Below are 24863 nucleotides of genomic sequence, written 5' to 3'. Positions count from 1 at the left end.
TTATGCCCTGGACAAAGTGCCTCTCGACGTCGGTGTCAAGTAATTCAAACATCTTTCAACGTTGCTTGCTTCCGTGCATTCCATGCTTCCATGCAAGAACATTAACATGTATTTTGAGTTCCGTTAAAGAGGGTTGGAGGTAGGGTCCAAATTATTTGGCACATTTGATCATTTAAGAATGTACTTGAAAGTAACGCGAAAGTCCCTTTCCACAGTAACGAGTTTGGTTTATACTACTCCGTATAGTGCTGTACGTACACACAGAGAGCCCTCTCCGTCATCGGAGACCCGGTCGGATACCCTCTAGCTCTAAGTACGGACGGAGATGGCAAGGGCTGTGATTGGTCCTCTAACAAGATCCGCCGAACCACCCCCGCCTTAGCTTCGGCGACAGTCCGGCCGCCGTCGAAGCCGTCCAGCGGCAGTCCGGCAGCTCCGGCGATGTACTCCGGGAGCTGAACTGCCGCTGAAGCTTTCCGGCTGCTCCGGCGGGTGTACTCCGGGAGCTGAACTGCCGCCGAAGCTGGCAGGTCCGGCGAGGGGGAGCTCAGTGGCAGTCCGGCAGCTACAGCGCAGGGAGCTCGGTGGCAGTCCAGCAGCTCAGCTCCCGGAGTACAATCCCTTTCTACTCTGTGTCGCGGTTCATGGACTTCAGAGAGTCAAGGCCAAAGTTCCTTTCCCCCAATTCTTCTCAACCATGGCTGAGATATCCCCCACTCCGAGTCTTTACTTGTTGTGGAAGTACCAGAGACGTCAAACGCAGTCTTTATGATTCATAATATCATCCGAGGCACACACAAACTGTAGCTTTTGGCTGTGATATTAGGTATAGTATTATATAAATACCCATACATAATATTATTATATTATATTATATTTAGTGCTGTCAAGCGATTAAAATATTTAATCGCGATTAATCTTATTAATGTCATAGTTAACTCACGATCAGTGTTCACGTTAGCCGGCTATAGCCGGACATTGGCCGGTTTGCACGCACGCATGGCCGGTATAATAAAATATAAACGGCCCACATGTCCGAGAAAAAGAAGCAAGAAGTTTGCATTTATGTATGAATTAATCAGTAGCATATGAAAACCAGTAGCCGTTCCTGGCCGAGCTCACCAGGGAGGCAAACACGAACGTGCATTCATGAACGCAAAGTGCACCCGCACATGCATACACATGTCACTCAGTGGCCACGCTATTGAACGCTGATTGGCTGTCATCACGCGAAAAATCGCGTCAAAGCTGAAATATTTCAACTCGAGCGAATTTGTCGCGGCACAAATCCTCGTGAACGCGCTCGCCTGTGCATGGCGAAAGTGTGGCGCGACAAATCAAAACTTGTCGCCGGTTTTCTTTCGCGAAAAATTTGCCCGATACGCGCCTCTACGTTCACTTTGTATGGGATCTTGTCGCCCCGTCGCGTTTGGTGTGAACGCACAAATCTTTCCCGACTGGGCAAAGCTGGCCAAAATCGCCAGTATAAACCCCGTGCCCAGTGTTCCTGCGGAACGAGGCTTTTCTCTCCAAAACAGGATTAAAACATCTATCAGAAACCGCCTAGCTGAGGAAAAGGTGACGAGGCTGATGCGCATAACGAGCCTTGGGCCGGGTTGAAAGACTTCAACTTTTCGCAAGCAGCGGAGCTCTTCCATGCCATGAAGTTGCGCCGAAAATAGCCTGCAAGAATTGCAATTATCGAATTAATTATTTTTTACCCGTTTACAATTTTTGCCGAGAATGGCTGTTATGTTTTTTGCCTAGGCTAATTTAATAAATGGCAGTTATTGAAGCAACTTAGTTTGTGTCGACTCGTTTGTCGTTTAAATGGACTTAAGTGGACTTCTGGTGATTAAATTGAAGATATTCCAAATGTCCGATAAGTCTAGCGTGAACCCTGCTCACGATTAATCGCATTTTTTTTTCTATTCTAAGTATCCCTTGATTTCGTGCTGCTAGCCTTTTAGTGAGATCAGAGAGTGTTGAAAAGGATAGTAATAAAATATATTTGGTAATATGGATATAAGAAGAGAGACCCGCAGTGTTCCTTGCAGCGCCGTCCGGCAGCCTGAGCTGTGCACCTGCAACCTCTCCCTCACTCAACACTGCCTTAACAAACTGTCAACGTCACAACCAAGTAGATTTTTTTCTAGAGGGGAGTAACTGAGCGGCCCCTCCCGAAGTGGTACAGCCCAGGTGGGCCTTGAACTGCGATTGGTCAGAAAGACGTAACAGCTAATGACAACATTGAAGTCTGTTGCAGGCTCGAACAGAGTGACACATAAACACTAGGGATGGGCAAAATGATTATTTTCCGGGAACTAGTTCTTTCAGTTCAGTTCACTATAACGATTCGTTTGTTTGATTAGTTCGTTTTGATTCCTTCGTTACGTCAGATTACGTCATTTGGTGTTTGCCCCCCCCCCCCCCCCCGCGAGACGGCCGTGAGCATAATTTAAACGACTTTTAGGCTCTAACCCCCGTGAAAATCGAGAAGGTATACTATATAGTTTAACCGAATGTCCCACCAGTATTTATACCACTTGCTTACTCTCTATATTTCATTCATGGTTTTACATTTATTATTTTATTTTACTTTACATTTAATTATTCATTATTCAGGCATTAAAGAACTTTCATGGTCATAAATAAAAAATACGAACTGCAGTTTAATTTCTTTGTTTGTTCTTAAATTGACGTAGAATGGAGCTAAGACTCCTGGGATTGGGAAATGCGTTTATCCAATAAACAGATGGAGGTCAAGTCTATTTTCCAAAGAATGTAGGGGGATATATGAGTGGCCCCACGTCGAATGGTATGACCCAAGATACGTCAGACAGAGAAAGCGCGCATATTCGACGGTACCGCCTTGTCATTTGTTTACCCAGGTGCCATTGCAACACCATTGCTACCTCTCATTGGCTGAATCTTTGAGAACGTTGTAGACTCAATCAATATAAGTCGCGGGGAGACGGAGCTCTGTTCGTTTGTATATTTTATTTACGTGACCATATTTTTGGTTTATGTTAAAAAAAAAGAATCAAAGAACCAGTTCTTCTTGTTTTGGGGAACCAGTTCTTGTCGTTCACGTTCGGGATTCGTTCGTTGTGAACGAATCGGTTGCGACCGACTCATCCCTAATAAACACACACACTCTTTTAAGGTGTTTTTCACCCGCTCCGTATCCTTGCTTGCCCCAACAAGTTTGTGCGGAGTGCTTGCTGTTTTTTTTCTGGTGTAGCTAGATCCGGTAAAATGTTGTAGTTTTTCTAACGTGACTAGTTGTTGCTAGGCAGCAGGTGAAAAAACGGCAACATTTGCCAAGCCAAAAGAGCGTTAATCCCGCACAATTTTTTTTTACGCCGTTAAAATTGGTTTGCGTTAACGCCGTTGATAACGCGTTAAACTGACAGCGCTAATTATATTATATAGATAAAGAGCTCCAGGAGACGCAAATGGCAACAATCTATTCTTCTCCATGCTTTGGTTTAGTCTGACAGCTCATTGTTCAATGGGCAGCAGCTCATTTGCATTAAAGCTACAGACACCAGAAACAGCGCATTCTGAAGGGACTGAAACAGAGGGTAACAGCGGTAGGCGAGATTTTTTTTCCTAAAAGCTATTTCCAGCAAACAGCTTCAAAAACATATTTTCTGAACCTCCAATACTATGTTTACTTGTTTTGAAAACACGATATTATGGTTCCTTTCATTTCAGCATGCCCATCAGTCTCTGTCGGATTGTGCCAGTATGTTACCTGTGCCTTGCGGAAAAATAAACTCAGAATGTTTTGAAATCAAGCCATTTGTCTAGGATTGGATCCTTTTCTACTGAAGGTAGGCTTATTTTCTAAATCTCTGCGGCCTGCTGTGGTACGCGGCCCGGTGGTTGAGAACCCCTGCTCTACAGAACAACTAGGGGGATCACTTTTGTTTTCGAGTCACATTTTGTGCCCTTATTGTGGAGGTGGAAGGTGAAAGAGGCTTCGCTATAGATTTTTTTCAATAAAAAGATCAGTGCAATAGGTTTCTCCCCTTGCCCATGATGAGCACTGCTCATGGCATAAGGCAAGGCAAGGAAAGGGAACTTTATTTATATAGCACTTTTCATACACAAGGCAGACTCAAAAGCTTCACATATAAACATTGTCAGACAATAAAATACAATTATAAATAAGTAAAAGAAAACATATGCAAAGAAATGAGTAAAATGTTAAAAAAGCTTTTTAGAAAGTGCAATGTATTTAAGATTTAGCAGAAAGCTAAAGCAAACATAAAAGTCTTCAGTCTTGTTTTAAAGGTGCTCAGAGTTGGGGCAAGTCTTAATTCCTCAGGGAGTTTATTCCAGCTATTTGTTGCATATTAACTAAATCCTGCTTTCCCATGTTTCGTGTTTACTCTTGGGATAATTAACAGATTGGTCTCAGAGGACCTTAGGATATAAGGACAACTTCACACTCAAAATGCACATAAAAGGTAAAAACAAAGACAAAAAATGACTGAAGTTATTATGGCAGTTCAGTGGTACCAACAAATGGATGACAACAGGTTTGGGAAGGATTTATTTTGACAGCGAAGATGACTACAGTCCCCCACGTCAAAAGTGGAAACCACAGCCAAATGCAGCTCTGAGACACTACGGCGCCATCCATCTTCCAGAGATGGTGGAGGAAAAACATGCATCCAGGTGTCGCAGATCTGACTGCAAGAGCAAAACATACGTGATGTGCAGGAAGTGCAAGGTATTCCTTTGTGTTTCCAATAAGGGGAATTGCTTTTGAAGAATCATACTAAATAAGCACAAGGCTCGATGGGCTCCTCGATGGGCTCAACACAATTAAGCCCTCTTGGGTCTCTGAAACAGACTTGGGATTGCTTGAAAAATGCAGCTCATTCTCATAATCATATTTTTGAATAGATCTCCCATCACTCGGGTTTGACCATGAGTTATATGACCCTGCGGTCATAGTGGGAAAAAAACTTTTGGAGATCTACTTACTTCCAGTATTGAACAACTCTCAGGGGTCAGTTTCCCAAAAGCATAGTTGCTAACTTCCTTAGCAACCTACCTCTTAGGGACTGAACAGTTAAAAGGAAAGTGTTCCCCAAAACCATTTCACCTACATAGTAAGCTCATAGTATGGAGTAAGTTCTGGGCAGTGGGAATATCAAGAAACATGCATCCACTGCAGCGACAAGACAAGATGTTGCCCCCCTGTCTTAATGAATAGGCTATCAAAATATTGTAGGAGGGAAATATACAGCCTACTACTGTAAAGAGATCAACAGACTTCAAACATCAAACATCTATCATTAGAACTGAGGAAACAAGACTCCTCTGGCAGGGCTTGAACCGTTGGCAAAAAAACAAACCTGTTCAGGGCGAGTGCTCTAACTACTCAGACATTGGACTCTCGCACAGAATTTGGGAGAAAAGTAATTTATTTACTTATCCATATCCTAGAGAATAATGTAGATAAAGCAAATTTCTCAACAAATTCATTGTTTGAATTATCTTTTTTTCATAAACGTATCAACTGTTTGCAGCAACTATAATGTATTGCGTAGATAGTGCCTATGCTGATGAATTCGCCAGTGTCATTAACATTTTTCCAAACAAACAATTATTTCCGAAATTGTTTCTAATGTTGATACAAAGGTTAAGTAGGCTATACATAGTCAAGTTGGCGAATATTAACCCCAAGTGTATAACAAGCACTTAGTCTAAATATCAAAGTATGTTAGTCTTCCATCGGTGAATGATTGAATGCCTCAGAGCAACTCTGAACTCCGCCTTCAATTCTGTTCACCATGTATTAGCTGATAAGTATGCAGCTAACCAACGAAGAGACCAGCTACACATTACTATGTTAGCTGGAGATTTTTGGGAAACACTCGTACCTCAGCTGCTGCATAGTACAATTAGGCTTAGTAATTAGTCTGCGAAATGCTACCGTCCTGACTGTTTTGGGAAACGCACCCCAGGTTTAGTGGTTGATTTTAGCATTTTTGCCCCATTCACTTTCCATATTAAGTATTATAAATAGTATCAAACAAAAAGTATACATTTTGCGCATGCAAAATTCTGCTATCGGCAAAAATGTAGGAGATAAATACAGAAAATTTGGCGGAAGGAAAAACAAAAAACATGATACCAATAGCGTGGCTTACTTTGAAACCACACTAATTAGGTTGACCTGTATTAGGTCACTGGCACACAAGAGGAATAGTGTTTCAGTCTCTGATCAGTATTGTCATTTATCACACGTTTACTTGGTAGCTGCCTTACTTTCTGCTACTTAATCTGGTAACTGTTTATGTAAATCCATTCCTGTCCTCGTTTCCTGTCCTTGTTTCTCCGCTAGTTAGATTCATTGCATAGGTTTGCTAATTAACTTAGCTGCTAGCTAGGCTAGCTATAATTATACTGTGTATGCCTTTTGAGATTCATAGTCAGTGAAGCTACGTAGATAGTTAATATTGTATATGGCTTCTAATTACGGGGACATTCATAGACAAGCCCTAGACCTCTATTTAAATTGTCTTAAATTATCCCAGGCGGAACTTCTGCGGGACTTAGACATTGTGAGAATAGGCCGACACTCTGTAAACTCACACTCTTACACAGTGTGAGTGTCAAATTCGCTCCCTGTTACGCACTGGTGTTATTTGTGTTGTATGAATATATGGGTAGATGACAAATTGGGTGTAACAGCATTTTTTAAACAGTCGTTGCTTGAGAATTGTGTGAATTTGTAATTTTCAGATACTGTTGTTTTTGAAACTGAATATCCTCTTTGTCAGGCCACTGAAAGGGATTCTTCTTTCCATGTTGAACCATACAGTTTCCCTGTATTTTCTCTCCCTGAATATTCAACACTTGGCCCACATATCGCTTCTCATCATATTTCACAATGATGGACTTTCCCACTTCGAACACGTCTTGGTCACTTTCAACAACTCAATCCAAGAAGGACGGGATATCGGTTATCTCTTCAGCTGGACTGACAGTGGTCATAGGGACTTTTGTGACCTTGAAGCGCCCACACAGCCGCCCGGGGTACAATTTTTTCATGACACGTGGGGGGCGCCACAAGCAGTTAAAAAAAAAAAAACATCTGCGCCGCGAAGCGCTTTTTATTGTGTATCATAACATTGTGTGGGGAATTGGCACATCATTTCCATTTGATTCCTCCTTTAACTCAACTCGTTTCGGCTGATTGGTGCATCCAATTGAATTGATCGGATGGAATTGACTCCAGATGACGCCGGAAGGTCTCTGCCAGCTCTCCCAGCATTCCCTCTACCCTTTTCTTAGCCGAAGTTTGTGAACACCTTTTATGAAGGTGTTATTGTAGCAAAAGTCTTTAGCACCTGTAACTGCAGATTTTTTATGCGTACACTAAAGTCACAAATGTGTAACAGTAAATTTGAAGTCCTTAATATTTATTTTGCATGTGTACTTTAAAGTCAGGATCAGGATGGTGAGGGCAACCCCTTAAAGGGAAACTTCACCCATTTCCATTAAGCTTTGTATCGTTAGAAACACACTCATATTTTTTAATGGCCGTGCCTCATTCCCTTATTTTCTGGAGAGACTGGAGGGATCCATATCGATCTCCAACACTTCCTGTTTAAGATGACGCAATATGGCGATTTTTGCGTAGAAGTAAATAGGAAGTGTAAGAGGGGAGGATTCTCGTAAGACTACAAGCACTAGTCCCACCCCTCTATAGGGGGTGGGACCCACTGACGCTACAGACCTATTAGAGCAGTGCCAGTGGGTGGGACTTCACCAGCAGAAACTAACATCCACAGCGTCTGAAGCTAAGCTAACAGAGGCTGTTAATAAAACTGAAGTACAATGGCGGAAGGTACTGGATCTGACATAGAAGATGGCACCATGCAAAAGTTCACCATTTCGAAAGAAATACAAACGAGGACTAATTCACTGAGTTCCCCAACTAATACTCTTCACCAGAAATGTTGTGTGAAATGATTTTCAAGCAGTCTTGCGGTATCAGCTTGGTAGATGGAACAGCGAGGTGTCCGATAGGTGGAGATCTAGATAAGCGGGAGTGGCCAGCGAAGCTGGGCATGGTGGTGCATGGTGGGAGCGCCAAAAAGTCCCTTTCTGCCTTTTCTCGGTCAAGACGGCACCAAATTAGAATTTTATTTTATTATTCGACTTCATAAAGGACCCAATTTCAATACATATTCATTAGGGCTGTAACGATACACGTATCAAACCGAAAATCGCGATACTCAAAGCCACGAAACTGTCTCGCGGTGTGAGAAGGCAGAAGCGCGATACGCCCTTTCTAACTCTGCGGTCAAATTGTCCGATTGAAATTTGCTATTAATTTGTCTAAATAATAGTCTGCCGACAGCGCCCCCTCCTATCGATGCCGTAAGTATGCGACTGCAATCCTCCGTGGCTACGGAGGATCGCATTTCTCCACAGCCGTCGAAGTGCTCATATGCGATATGAACGACATTTATCCAGAGGGGGCCTGTGTGATCCTGTCTCTAGTGTTTTGTGTGATTTGACTGGCAGTTTGTCTGCTTATAGGTCGGAATGAAGCGGCCACCGATTATTGACAGGATGGGTACTTTATTCTACCGGACTCGTTCGCTTCTTCACCAGACACACGCGCTACCGCTCGCTCTCCTCGCTCGTCCACTCACTCGCTGACGTCACTCACACACGCATACGCACATTGCCATTCTGGCGCACACACATATGCTACTCGTAACGCCTCGTTATTGCGACGTTCATGACATTCAGGTTTTTCTCCATCTATTGAAAGTTAAGCTATTAAACATGTTGCATTCTATACGGCCTGATTATGTCATTATTTAAGCTACATAGCCTAATAATAAGTGCTAATAAGGATATTTGACTAAACCAACCAAACAGTTGAAAAAAAGCATCCTCCCACACGTTATTTCTTTATTCATTTATCTATACTTTAATTGTATTCTTTCTGCTCAAATCTGTTCAGTGTTCCAAATTATTTGTTATTAAATGTTACATTAAGTTAATTGGTATATAAGTGTTGCTTAAATAAAATGCTTTTTAAATTTCAAAAAATCGTGGGATGTATCGAACCGTGGGTCAAAAATCGTGATACAAACCGAATCGTGAGTTTGTGTATCGTTACAGCCCTAATATTCATGCCTCCACCGGTGAAATGCTCCTTTAAGCTACAGGCCTACCTGGCATTCCTCAACAACATACTGAAGATCTTCCATGATGTTGTGCTGCTGTTGGAGGGACAGGATGGGACCATCTGCTAGCTATATGACATAATGCTCACTCTCAAGAAAAAGCTCCAACAGCGACTAATTGATTCCTTCTTTGGAATAGAGACCAGGGCTAACAGTTTCCTGACCAAAAGGCATCAACAGTCAAACAAGATTTTTCCAACGTCTACAATACTGCACTCAACTACCTGGAAAAATGGTATAACTTCACAGACAACAACCATCAGAAGAATGTTGCGTGCTTGGCGCTGAAGAGTAGCTTTCTCCCAGCTCAGTGATGCCGTGGAAGCCCTACAGATAGGGGGGAACTGGACATGGATGAACTGTATGAGAAGTACTGTATGACTCTGCCACGCCAGCAGGAAATTGTGGAGAAGAGCTCCTGTTCTGGAGTAGTGAATCATGCTTAAAAGCACAAAGACACGAAATCTGACTGCTGTTGCATCCTTTCCCTTCAGCATCCCCATAACCAATGCTTCTGTAGAAAGAGTGTTTTCCCTTATGACTGCAGCCTAGACTGATCAGAGGAACCGTTGCTCTGTGGAGCTTATCAAGAGTGAAATTCAAGTCAAGACCAACTTTGAATACAGTTCTAACGAATGCTACAGCTTTGCACTTAAGCAGAAGGCCTTATTAGAAGCTGCACACTCAAGTAAAAAGTATAGACCCAAGTAGACATCCAAAGGTGAGATATACATTGTCTAAGATATAGATATAAATATTGAGAGCACTGAGCTCACAATATGGTGCTAGATTTGAGCACGGTGCTAGATTTTAAGTCAGTGCTCTATTCTAGTGTTTCACCGGCAGGTGCTTTCTGTGGTGCTGAAAGTGCATTGTCTGTGTGGGCCCGGCCTGCCTGCAGTTGTTGCTGTGATGGAGAGAACTGAACGACTTTTGATGGACAAAACTTTGAAAAAAATCCAGCCAGGTGTTGTCCTTGGCACTGGAAGAGCATTGATTGTGTTACTATGTTTAGCACAAGTTTAACACAAGTTTTTGTTTCCTCCTGACCAGTTTTGATTTGTATTTCTGGCACTACATTTTATGTAGTGCCTATTCCTAATTGTATAACCAGGTGTGCCTTTAGTTGTCATTGTCCAGTAAATGCAGATTTTTTTAAAACGCATTTATTTCCTTTATGTGTGTTATGTGATTCTGAGCTGAGTGAGTTATGTTTAGTGTGTTTGTTTTGTTCAGATAATCAGCATATGTACTTAAAACAAACACTTGTGGTGCTTTGAGTTGTGTTGGGGTTAGGTTGTTGCTCTCTGTTGTTGGAGAAAAGGCACATTAAAATACATTACTTTAAATAACAATTGTGGCCTTGACTGTGTGTTCTGTTTGATTGCACCCAGTCAGGTGTGTGACTTGAGGCACTGTGAAATTGCATGAAAGCTCCCTGCTTACTATGTTTTCTCACCTGAGATAACTTGGAAAAGTTCAATTTAAATAAGATATATTTGTTAAATTGTTATATGCAGGCTTGTCATGTGCTACTGAATCAACCAGATGGCAAAGCATAGTAATGTTATAAGCAAAGGGGCAGAATATAAATGTTATTTTAGACTACCTCGATTCATTGGTGTCCCACATTGTCCCACACAAACGTATCTGGTCACCCTGGGGGACTTCCTGGTAGGGGGCTTAGCTAAAAGACCCCTATGGCTGTCGTAACTGCCAGTCCAAATATCGACCGCCGGAAAGCATTTGTGTTTCAAAACTAAATTTACTGTAAATATTATTTTATTACTTTTAGCATTTTGAAAACCTAAGTAAATACATACAAAATAATGCCAGGGCATGTATTAGCTGCTCCAAACATCTCTGCTCTATGTTACTAATTTACTAGTCTTTCTAATTTACATTTGAGGTGTTGTGTCGTTGTGACCTTGTTATGGTCACAACGCAGGACATTTTGCATGTTCATCTACAAATGCAAACAAAAAAAAACTAATTTTGCATTCAAAATAATAGTTTTAAAATCAAATACTGTTAAATAACACACTGCCATATGATTGTTGGTAAATTGCATTTAAACAAACATTTAGGCCTCATTACAAAAAGTCATGAATGGAAAAATAAATTAATGTTCCAAATGTTATATATTTTGGACCATGGGAATCTAGTAACCTAATATTATCTTTTCAAGATTATTTTTTAGCAGATTGTACGCTTTTATTACAGTACAGAGTGAGTAGCCGCGTTTACATGGCAGATCTATGCCGCATAGATTTCTATGCGGCATAGATCTGTTCCTAAAATGTGTTCCGAATGTACTGTATACATGGCAGTAACAAAAGTGTCCGTTATGTCTCACGCGCACACCTGACACATCTCTGGACCGGCGGCGACATAATGGATGTCTTATCACTATCGGGGATTTTAAATTTGATTTTAATGAAAGCACAGCAGGAGAGAGCTTTTCTCTGCCTGCTCCTTCAATTAAGAAGGAGGAGGACAGCGCAGCAACGTCAATTTCTCGTCAGAACTTTATATTTACCTTAAGCTCCGCCGCAAACAAGAGGAATTTGGATGCGAGTCCGCAGCCAAGACTGGTGGGAGAGAGTGGTCTAACGGGAATTTAGTGACCAGGAATCCTCGAAGGTCCAATTGCGCACTACTGCAGCTGCCATCTCTCTAAGTTAAGAAGTATTTTAACGTTCAGCCTGCAAAAGTACTAGTAGTAGCTTACTCATTTACAGTTATCTCGGACGCGCGCGGCCACCTCATTAATAAACACCCATGTCCCGTCGCTTAGCAACCGGACACGCTTACCGGACTACTTTTACGGAGTGTTAACAAAGACGTGAATCAGGCAATAAATCCACTTTCCTTGACAGCGGTGAAGTTCGGTGTGCTTAAAAGTACCGACGGAGCTCAGTGAACTACTGCGGCTGCTCTAAGTTAAACCCCAATCTATGCGGAATAATGTATACATGGCGATTTAAAACGGACTACACCACCTATTCTATTCGGCATAGAATCTATGCCGAACAGATAATTGTATTCCGAATGAGGCGTATACATGACCATTTTCTATGCCGCATAGAAATCTATGCGGCATAGATGTGTCCATGTAAACGCGGCTAGTGAGACATGAAAGAGAGAGATATGGGAGAGAGAGAGAGGAAGAGATGCAGCAAAGTCAGAGGAATTTAACCCAGATCGCTACGCTAAGGAGTTCATGGTACCAGCTCTGCATAATCTATATTCTGATTATTCTGACCCGTCCCTAATAGTTCCTCCATTTTTAGTTCCAATTGTGATTGTTGTCAGACAGAAGTCACCTGGGCATCTGCTAAGTGACTGAATGCAATTGCTACCACAAACATCCTCATACAACAGGTGGATTAGGATAGATAAGGATAACAGGGTTACCTTTACCATCACTTAACCGACAAAACACCATACCAACCAGTTCTTTGTTTGACTCTGGTTACAGAAGGAATTCTAAGGTCTAGCCGAGCTGTAAATGTCACCCAAGGACAGTCTCTCTTTATGTTCTTAATGATACAGCCTTCAGGCTCTCACAACGTTTTATCTGAAGACTGGAGGACATTGTTGTGCTCCCCTGATCCCTGAGCGGTGGTGTGCCTCGTAGGATCCAGAAACGTGTCAATGATTAACTCCAAGCCAGGGGTCTGGTCAATCATTTATTTTCCACTCGTCTACAGTCTTCCTAATTTGCTTTGTGTTAAGAAATATGATTTCTTTCCTATTTTCCTTTCATAGATATTTTATGTTTGTATGTATGTTGAGGTTTTTTTTGTCACCAAAACCTTTTAAAGCAAGCCTTTTAGAACACATAGAGGGACTGTAATCAATGATAAAACAGTAGTTATTGATTAGCTAGTAGCCTTGGCATCATTTGTGTCACACAATTGGGGTTCCTAAAATAAATTGTAGTAACTCATGTATTACAAGTGTTCAATAAGCAAAAGGTGTGATTTCAGTGTCAATTTCATTCCCCCTCAAATGCTACATTATGCATATTCGGGATCGCTTTAAAATAGACTGCCACACTCAATACCAACAACAACAACAACATAAAACAGTAACATCACAAGGTCGTGATCACCTATCTTTAGGTGAGTGCTGCATTCGCTCAACTATTGTTCTTCTTAGGTTTTATTCTTTCTTGCTTTATTATTCTCTACAAACTTTTGTACCCTACTCGTTCCAAAAAAAAAAAGCTCGGAATCACACGCTTCTATTTGAATTTTACAAATATTTAATTTATTTCACAATGAAAGTCAATTGCATTTCTCTGACACTTCAACTACCTAAGACTTCATAACTTGATCAGTTTTTAACCGTTAACCTTCGCTCAAACTTTTAAAAAATCAACACACTCAGACGTATATACACAAACAGATTTTCAATATCATTTATACTTTTTCAGAATCACAGTTTAACAGTTTAATGTTGTAGCAGCTTTGTATACTTTGGTCTCATTTACTTACATTGAGGCTAGAGCATGAGGAAATGCGAGATGACGATCTAGACCAAGGTGGCTGTCACAAAAGCTAACCAATGCGGAGCCTAAACAACGTAAATATTTAACCTAGAAACACAATGTCAAGCTTAAAGGTTGTATAGGTGATTTGCTTTTTTGGCCATTTTTGCAAAATTACTTGAAATCCTTATCATAACCCGCTTACAGCCACTGAGTTAGAAGTACTGACATGAAAATTAAACAAGTCAATCATCTGTGGAACGGGCAGGGCTCGAAAAAACTCCAGCCAATCATTTCCATTGCCACCGAGTTGCATTGGACAGTAAGTACGTCAATCAAACGGTCGTACTGCACTCCCCCTCCCCCGCGCCCCGCGCGCGACCCCTTCGTGCAGTACTCGTGACCCAGAGCTCGTGACCCAGAGCAAGCCCCTGTTTGTTGTTATCCTGCGGTAGCTACTGGAACTAGTTAATCCACATTTGGACCTAGCAGTAGAAGACAATTTCCATGGCAGACAAGACGCCACCATCCCCACCACCACCACCACCACCACCACCACCACCACCACCACCACCAGCAAAGAGAAGGAAAACTCTTTTTCAGAGAGTAATTGATAATAAAAACGCTGAAAGAGAAAAACTGAAATCAAGAATAATCCTAGGCGCTGCTTTCGAACGTTGGCGGCAACTGAAGGACGAGAAGGGTCTAAAAACCGATGCTTGTGTGGCGGTTGACCTAGTTTCAAAGTTTATACCGTTTATACTCGGTAATACCGGTGTGGAGACGAGTGTATTACTCGGTGTGAAAATGTCCACACCGCGGCAACCCTAGTGAAAACCAGGACTTCCAATACAATTATATGAAACAAACATACATTTTCTAAAAATAGTAATGATTTATGTGACCGTTTAATGTTTATAACATCTGGTCCAACCATTGCAGCGAGAACGTATTCTCAGCAGGGGGTGCTGGGAAAAAAAAAAACTCAGCCTGCACTAGACTCGCAACTCGTTACATTGATAAAAAAAGATGTATAGCAGCGCAGCTCAATTACACCAGTGCATGCGCGGACAGTTGAAAATCGATCGTTCACATCCAGCTGCTCACAGAACAAGTTTAGCGCACCACCGCTACCCTCACACTTTTTCATATAACCTTTTTTCAGCACTAGGTCATATGAGCATTAAATAAATGCTGCGTCTCAAAATGCCTTGGACAGCAGCGAGGATGACTCGCTTTGCCACGGGCCGAAACAGTTCGGAGCGACCACAGCCAGAGCGAACACAGCGGGGCAGAGGAGTGTCAGGAATAGTCTTTGGTGTACACATCAGTACGGCCTATTTGCACTGCTGTTTAGTGGCAATGCAGTGTTTTATTCGATGCCTTTTTATTTTCGTATATTATTTCAATGAATACAATTTATTTATTCATAAAAAACGGATCTGGTCTTCAAATCTTTTTTCCAAATATAGGTCGTCTTACAATGGGGTTTGTGTTTATATTCGGACCAATACGGTACAGCGGGCGCTCACATGACGTTAAGCATTTCCTGGTGCATAATGTGACGCTTCAGAACCTAAAATCCCGTTTCTCCCCGTTGACACGACAACACATAACCGGCGTTTTCAGAAATCTCCACTTTGGCCGGAGTTTTTAGAAATGATCGTTTTCTGTGATAAGACAGGGCCTCGGACAGGGGGTGTTGCAGCACCCCCAGCACTCCTACTTCCCGCGGTACTGGGTGCAACTTACAGCTGAATGTAGTGCCATGTTGTTAAACGAAAACCTACGCTAGCCTGGCTCGCTCTCGCGCATCTCTGTTCGCGCTCGTGCATGATTGCGCGTCCAGGTACTTGGAATGGGTGGAGTCAGAGTCAGCGTTGAAGGAGAGGGGGTAGGACCATTTGAGTTGTGTATTTTCAAAATCTGCTGGCGTTTCGCAAATCACCTACCCAACCTTTAAAATGTAAGGTCATTTATTTTACACTGGCTCTAAAATGATTGAATCGATTGGAAATATGATTGTTATATAGCGGGAGTTTGTCTGTCTGGACCCCTGTTTATATGGCTAGAGGCTAGGTACATATGCGGTTTTGCTCCCGGTAGAAGCTGAATGCTAACAACAATGCTTAAGCAATCTTTTTCACGTCATGCTATCTCCACAAACGATATGCCAGTTGAAAGCTCAGACTCAATGGAGTCCAATGGTATAAGCCTCAATAACATACTTTTTCAAAGTTACTAGCACAGACACACGCTCTCTCTCACTCTCACTCTCTCACACGCACGCACGCACACTATCAGAAAAGCTCAGCTATTCTATATTTGATCTCAAATGTATTCAAACTTGATCACATTAGCTATTTGTTTAACCCTTCACCTTATTTGTTTGCAACCATTTAGATTTTTTATATGGTGTTCATGTTTACATTGTTCCATCCATTTAGACTGTTCAAAACCTGTCACTTGATTTAAGCACTTGATTTTAACAGTTCTTTACGCCTTAAACTATTTGGCTTTACCCAAAAATATTTTCAACCTCACTTTGCACTACAGCACTCACCGCATTTTCTGCAGGAAATGCATTTTCTACTTCACAATGTCGGCAGTAAATTAAATCAATGTTGTATTATTCTTGACACATTTCGCATCCGAGTAGTGAAGGAGGCAGAGTATCACTGAGATGCTGAGAAGGGGCCGCAAAATACACCACGTTGAAATGATTTTATAAAGATTTACACTACGCTATTTACTGACAAATAATGTAGTTTATGGACCATCTTACATTACAAATATGAAGCTTGAAGAATGAAGAATGACTCAACTTCCATTTTTAAGAAACGACCAAAAGCCTGGTAAAGCATTAAAGCATTCATCTTATTTGGGTGATAAGCTAAATGCTGCCAACACTGATTTGTTTGATTCCTATATTGTCCAAATCATTGGAGAAATTCTGCCAGAGCGTTTCAAGTGTCTATGTCGAAGTCTGTGCCTAAACAATTTGAACTGCTAGTATTGAAAATTTAATTATCGCAGAATTGTGTTTTTACATTGTCCTCATTGTCCGATTGTTTGTCATCTATTAACTATATCGAACTGGTTTTACTGGTTGACTTATACTGGGACTGGCTTACTCCTGCATCTGATTTATTCAAATCTTTTTGTGACTCAGCGAACTTGACCCAATTTATAGACTCGCCTACTCGCCTGCGAAACCCTAAACATCCTGAAAAGTCTACACTGCTTGATTTGTTTTTAACCAATGTGCCGCAGAAATTCAAAGCTACTGCTGTTTTTGCTAATGATTTGAGCGACCACTGCGTTAATGCTGGTGTGAGAGATACTAGTTTATCTAAATGTAACCCGCGTATTATAGTAAGAAGAAATCTTAAGTCGTTCTGTGAACCAGCTTTCTTAAAGGCACCCAGTGCAACTTTATGTAAACATTCAATGAAAAATAAACATTCAATTTCTAGTCTTTTTTACACGTAGTAAGTTTCAATAACTCCATACCATTACATATCGACATTCAAGGAGCAAAGATGAGACGTCGCTGTGTGGTGAGAACTGATAGAAAATCGTAAACAACAACAATCGCCGGTGGGGAGAAGCCATTTTTCCATTGACTGGAAGCCTGCTTTATTTATTGTAGGTTACAAAAAATAAAGAAAATGGCGGCATTGTTGTTGTTATCGATTTTCTATCAGTTCTCACCACACAACGACGTCTCATCTTTGCTGCTTGAATGTCGGTATGTAATGGTATGGAGTTATTGAAACTTACTACGTGTAAAAAAGACTAGAAATCGAATGTTTATTTTTAAGCCTCGAAAGTTGCACTGGGTGCCTTTTAAAAGATTCTTAATCTTTCTGACTGGACCAGGGTAAACTATCAATGCAATATTTTAAATAATTATTTTTGGACATTATAAACACACATACTCCTCTTAGGAAACATAAGCTTAAAGGGCGGGATAATCCGTGGTTTTCAGAGCAATTGTATGATCTAATCCATGAGCGTGATCTTGCGTGGGCAACTGTAAAGAAATCCAAAACTAGTCATCTGAGGAACAAATGTGTCTCTCAAATACGTAACGCTAAATCAGATTTTTATGTCAATGAAATATGTGATAGTTCAGATAACCCTTCTAAATTTTGGAAAATTATAAAATCACTGTCCCAAGGAACTAGGGATAATGTGTTAAGTTAAGTCCTTTATTCATCCCTTTTTAGGGGGAAATTCTTTCTCTGCTTTTGACCCATCCGGGTAGCCGGTGAACACATACACACACAGAGGTCCACACACATGGGGGCACACACATGGGGGCACACACATGAGGGCACACACGTGAGGGCACACACGTGAGGGCACACACATGGGGGCACACCGGCACTACCGGAGCAGTGGGCTGCCGCGGTGCAGCGCCCGGTGAGCAGGTGGGGGTTTCAGATGCCTTGCTCAAGGGCACCTCCTCCGTGGATTTTTTCAGGATTCGCACTGGCCACCCTCCAGTTACCAGTCCAACTCCTTCACCATTATGCCACGGATGTCCCCAATGCCCCCAATGTGCTCCCAAATGAACTGAACTATAATGAAAAAAATACAAAAAAAGTACGCCAGATTCCCTGAACCAGCATTTCATGTCTTCTGGTTTGTTGTTTGAGCATGCAGCACAACATTAGATGAGACAAGAGGATTACCCTTGGTCTAGGAATAATGCACCTTTCGATTTTGATCTTGTCCCAATTGCAACAAAGGAGGTAATTGATACTATTATAAAATTAAATGCCAAGAAATCCTCTGGTCCTGATGGGTTGGATCCATACTTTTTAAAAATTTCTGCTGAACATATTGCAGAACCTTTGACACACATTTTCAACCTTGCAATTGAAACTGGAGAAGTACCTAGTGTATGGAAATCTGCATATGTCACTCCGTCATTAAAGGGTGGAGACTGATCAAATCCAAATAATTATAGGCCAATATCTAAACTATCTGTTTTAGCCAAGGTTTTAGAAGGGCTTATAAGTGTCCAGTTGAAAGATTATTTAGCAACAAATAACATCTTAAATGATTTGCAGTCCGGATTTCGTAAAAAAAACACAGCACTGTCACTGCCACTATGAAAGTGTTAAATGATTTCATATATGTGCAATTGATTCTGAAGAATATTGTGCTGCGCTATTCATGGATCTGTCAAAGGCGTTTGACAAGTTGACGCCGAGTTGACCACTCTTTCCCAAACTACTTCGGGGGGTCCGAACACAAAGTGTTCAGGTTGATGGTGTGTCCTCAAACTCCTTACTTATACAAAATGGTGTCCCCCAGGGGTCAGTTTAGGGTTCCATTTTATTTACTATTTATATCAATGACATATGTCACAATTTTACAAAAGCAAAGTGTCATTTTTATGCGGATAACACCGTTTTGTATTGCTCTGCCTCATCCTTGGGAAGTGACACAGAAAAACTACAATCTGCTTTTAATACTATTCAGGGGAATCTCCACAAATTGAGACTTGTACTAAACTCTGACAAAACTAAAATTATGTGCTTCTCAAAATCAAGGAAAACAGACGATGCTTGTCAGATTGTTGCACTAGGTAAGAGAGTAATTGAAGTTCCAGTCTACCAATATCTTGGTTTCTTCTTAGAAGGAAATCTGTCCTTTAAACATCACATTGAATGTCTAACAAAAAAACTTAGAGTAAAGTTGGGTTTTTATTATGGAAACAAATGCGGTTTCCCTTTTAGTGTGAGAAAAAGACATTGGTATATTTTTCTTTTTAAGGCCACATTATTTGAACTTCCGCCTTACATATGTTCTCTACTGACTCCTAAAGTCAGCACCAGGAATTTTAATCTTCGATCATATGGGCAAATCATGTGACATTCCCAGAACGCGAACTGTCTTCGGTGAGAGTGCCTTTAAAGTGTTTGCACCCACATCCTGGTATAAACTGCAGTCATCTAAAAGTAGACTGCATTTCAATATTGAAACAGTTTAAAACTAGGATAAAGGAATATTTGAGTACTAAATGCACATATGCTAATAATGAACGTTGCTGGTGATCATGTTAAGACGATGTTAAATTGCAAATAGTCTTTTTCTGTTTTCTGTTTTATGTTGTCTGTTGTTTATTTTATACTTTATACTTTTTAAACTTTACTATATGCTGCTGTCTTGGCAGGACTCACTTGTAAAATAGATACTGAATCTCAATGGGATAATTCCTGGTAAAATAAAGGTAAAAAAAATAAAATAAAGTGTCATGTTTGATTAGAGCAGTTCTGGACCCACATCTCCATATATCTCCCCTTAGTCAGGCCCGTATTAAAACAATGTGGTGCCCCTGGGCACTATACCTCAACCAACCCAACCCCAACACATGCTCTCCCCCTGCCAAAAATATCCGACATAAGCAAGGGGATTTCTCAAATGTGATTTACGAACTGATTTTCCGACTACATACATGTAGGCATATAATGAGTGAACAATATATTAAAATGTCTAAATTCAAATGTCTATCAATTCAAGTTTTTTTATCCTTTTGGTCTCCTCATGTAGGCGAGTATCTCAGCATTTTCGTTCTTCTCGCACTGATCCCTCTGCGATGCCGCATTAGAACGCCGTGACTCCAAAATACGTTCTGCATTGTCTAAAGTTATGTCATGCGTTTGCATAGTCTCAGTAGTTGCTCAGTAGGGGGAACCTCACTCACCACCACCAGTGTTGCACCCACTTGGGTGATGCACGGCAGCCAATCTGCGCCAGAACGCTCACCACACACCAGCTTGAGATGGAGGGTGAGGAAATTAATGTGTCAGCCAATTTTACAGGAGGATGATTAGGGGGCCAGATTGTACTGTAACATCAACCTGCTTAATGGACTACAGATGGAAATTAGCCCCTGGGCTAAAATCTGGCAAATTTACGTGTACTGCTGTACATGTTTATTAATGTGCATTGTCCTGAAATAAATATTAAGATTGAATGAGCCTGGTTCGGCAGTTTTAGCCAGGACACCAGGGAATCCCCTACTCTATGCAATAAGTGCCCGGGATCTTTTATGACCTCAGTGAGTCAGGACCTCGGTTTTAAGTCTCTTCCGAAGGAAGGTGCCTTCCACAGCACAGTAGCCAAGTCAATGCACTGGGGCATCGGGATTGATTGATTGATTGTTAAGGCGAGAGGGAAGAGTGCCACCTATTGGCTAAACCCTCAAACTACTTACAGAACCCGGTATTCCCAGGCGATCTCCCATCCAAGTATTAACCAGGCCCGACCATGCTTAGCTTCTGAGATCAGACGAGATCGGGCGTGTTCATGGTAATTCATAATTGCGGTCTCCTTTTTATGAAATTTAGCATTTGGTCATTTGCGCACACTGAGCGGGAGTGATAGTGGTCATCCTGATTTATTTATTATTAGGTGAGTGCTGCATGCAGCGCTCAACTATTGTTCGTCATAAGTTTTTTTTTCGTACAAATCTACCCACTTGTATCTTCAATAATATCTACCGTATTTTCCGCACTATAAGGCGCACCGGAGTATAAGCCGCAGCAGCTAAATTGAAAGATGTGTACATATATAAGCCGCACTGGAGCCCGCCGCTTAAAGGTGGGGGGGCGCGGACCGGTCATAGATTCCATAGAGTTAAAGTTGGTGGACTGTAACCTGTCCCCTAGAGGCCGTTAGCTGTAAAATCCATAGATTAGCCGCACCGTTATACAAGACGCAGAATCAAAAAATGGAAAAAAGGCGCGGCTGATAGTCCGAAAATTACGGCAAATGGAATTTCGATATCATTTAAACGTTCTTCAGAATCACAGTTTTAGTTTCATTCTGGCTTCGTTTTCAGCTGTTTTAATTGAAGACGTCTGCCCATTCTTACACTCCTACTTCTTAAGACATCGTAACTTAATAATTTTTCAACTGTTTCGATATCATTTAAACTTTCTTCAGAATCACAGTCTTAGTTTCATACCGGTTTCATTTTCAGTTGGTCACATTGATTTACATTGATGCTGGAGCGTGAAAAACTGCCCAATCTGGCAACACTGCTGAATGTCCGTTCAGCAGTGTTTCCAGATTGGGCAGTTTTTCCCGCCAGATTGGGCTACTTTTGGAGGACGTTCAGGCAGTGTTGCCAGATTGGGCTGATTTTCCTGCTGTATTGGGCTATGGTGATGGTTGGTCAATTGAAGACTAAACAGACAGGAAGTCATACTCTGGAATAACCAGCAGAATAGTGGCATTTTTATAGTGAAACAATTTGTATCCATCGACAAACATATCTATCGAGTTGAGGATTTTCAGAAGCACCCATTTTAACAAAGTGATTCTCTCTCACACACGCACACGCACGCACGCACGCACGCACGCACGCACACGCACACCAGCAGTAGTGCATGGCAATACATTTGACCTTTCAGATTCTTCAATTTTACATTTCTGCATTTTTAGCAGTGCTTTGCACTTTTCATTCAGCTGTCACTTTATTTATTTCCAACCATTTACATTTTCTTAAATGGTGTGCATGTTTACTCCATTTAGACTTTTGAACTTTTGTTCAAATCCCTTTACTTGATTTAAGCCATTTAACGTTTCTTTACGTCTTAATCTATGTGGCTTAATCTATCTAAATAAAAGTGTTTCTGAAGTTGTGGAAGAAAACGCTATTCCATGTGTGAATTAGGCCATATTATTTGGGCATAAACTGAGCCATTTGAAGTTTGAAATCCATGTGGTCATGCATCTGCCTCATCAGAGACTGCAAACGCTCTGTCAAAATATCAACTCATCAGATTCAAATGCGCTCATGGCTCTTAAAGGGGATGGGAGATGGCACTCTCATTGGTTTATTGCACGTTAAGCCCAAACCACACCTACGGGTAATTAGGCTACTTCAGACCAACCCTTTTTAGATTTGCGCTGGGCGCAAGAGCCATTTATGCACCGGTAAAATAGCAACATGATCGCCATAGAACCGCCCACAAAGCTACTTGCGCTTTGTGCTTCTCACTTGCTTTTCAGGGTGCACTCACACTAGGCCATCTGGCCGTGGCCGTTGGCCGTTTTCACAGCTAACCGTGCTCAACTGGCCCCATTGTTCTCTGGCCTGCACTCACAGTAGGCCATCTGGCCGTGGCCTTTGGCCGTCGCAACTGTGGCCTGGCCACGATAGGCTCTTGTACATACGTCATCACGTCGTAACACGTCATCACCAAGCGTCCGCTGCATGGACCATAATAATGTCTGCCGCCAGTCAGAGATTTAACAACAATGGACAACAACACAGAGAACACAGTTCGCACTTTGCTGAGTCTGTTGCTTATCGTCTGCCCAAATGGCTAACAGACACTCGACTTCTCTATGGGACCAACGTGAACCAACAGTTGAACCGCTTGACGGCATGTTTACCGTTTAATGGAAAAGACGGCTCATCGCCTTTATTATGTCCATGTTCGTCGCATGGACTATACGTCATCCAGCTCAGGTTGCGTAGCCGTGCGTGTGCGCGTGTCGGCTCATTAGCATCTGTACCGTGGCGGCCCGTTCCGTAGCAGCACAACTCTCCCAAGTGGCCAAGTTGGCCTGGCCTGGCCAGACTGGCCACACTCACACTGGCAGATATGAGCAGGGTTAGGTGTGAAAACGGCTACGGCCACGGCCAGATGGCCTAGTGTGAGTGCACCCTTAGACCGTTAAATGTCTCAGAAAATTAATATTTTCTGAGACATTAATGATTGTATTCTTAGTGAGTTAGCCCCCCCTAACGCCACCCATGGCTAGTAGTGGCCCAGTGTATGATATTATTGGACTGTTGGATAGGATTAACATTTAGTTTGATCCCTTGTTGGATCCACAGTCTTACTGTGTTCTACCAGAACTTTTGGAAGGAGATGGTGCAGAGCCTGAGCCGTCAACTACAATGGGCATTTTTCCATCAAAGATGTGTTAGATCGCATAAAATCACCATAAATAGGTTATCCGGTATCTGGGCACCATTTTGCATATGGTGTTTACAATCAATGTATAGTAGCTAAAAGAGGATTTCACAGGTAAATCGCCTTCAATCAGAATATATTCTTTGTCACCATCTGGTGGCCGTATGGTGCAATTCTCATAGTTTTTGCTTGGTAGAATAATTTTTTTTTGTCCAAATTGAACATTGTTTTCTCAAGAAATCCTTTTTTTTTTTGCATTTGTATGCATTGGATTAATAGTTTATATTTGGACACTGCCTAAACCTACCTCTACTAAACCTCTATCTTTGCTCTACTTCAATTTATTGGCATCAAATATGGCCCCAGGCCACAGCACAGGTGGCCATAAATTACTACAGGGCTACCAACTAATAGTGACCAGGTGGTATTCAAAGCATGACTTTTATTTCAAGCGATTAAATCTTCCACCTATGTGTTCTAGCTTTATTCACTATGAGCCGGTGGCATCCATATTGACTATTTATCCTTCACAGGTGCTGTCTTTCCTTCGGTACCGGGATACATCTAACATATAATAGCAGTGGAGATATCCTCTATTTACTTTAGGTCACTTTCTGAAAAAGACAGAGAAAGACGCCTAGTTGTCAGGGGGTGAACCCTGTCTCCACTCATGAAGCGGTGAGGGGAGGTAGGTATTCAGTTATCTGCAACCTCACTGCTAGATGCTTCTATTCTATACGCCGCACCACTAATATACATAAAACCCCCCGCTGATAAAAAAGTGTTAGAGACTTAGTGTGGTCTGTATCCCGTCGCTGCTTTGTGAAGTTTGTACTTCCTCAAAGTCCGAGGCGCTGCGACCTTTGCCATAATGTGAGTGTATAGTGAGTGAGTGTGCGGTAATTGGTTAGCCGTTTAGCTTGACAAGAGGGAAAGAGGGAAAGTTTCCAATTAAATCAGCTTGAAGGAACAGGAGGGAATCAATAATCATTGATGTGACATACATTGCAATGGGTTTCATGGAACATGGGGCTTGTAAAGGAATGTCCTTTCATAGATTAACCGCTTCATCTTTCTTCCGTCGGTCATATCGCAATGGTGACAGACTTATGAAATGTTGGACTTTTTCACATGCCTCAATTACTTCCTGTGAGATATCTGGCAATTTCACTGTTTTGGAAAAAC

At 41.7% G+C, this 24863-nt stretch overlaps 1 protein-coding gene and 1 pseudogene across 8 annotated transcripts in view; one reads left to right on the top strand and one right to left on the bottom strand.

Moving 5' to 3' along the window:
* The window catches only part of LOC115551431 (pleckstrin homology domain-containing family A member 7), a 155564-nt gene that overhangs the window by 6959 nt on the left and 123742 nt on the right, over window positions 1–24863 (top strand). The window lies entirely within an intron of this gene.
* On the bottom strand, window positions 20956–21070 carry LOC115551608 (uncharacterized; annotated as a pseudogene).

This window comes from Gadus morhua, chromosome 9 (genome assembly GCF_902167405.1).
Source record: "Gadus morhua chromosome 9, gadMor3.0, whole genome shotgun sequence".
NCBI classification, from domain to species: domain Eukaryota; kingdom Metazoa; phylum Chordata; class Actinopteri; order Gadiformes; family Gadidae; genus Gadus; species Gadus morhua.
This window is presented reverse-complemented; position numbering and strand designations above follow the sequence as displayed.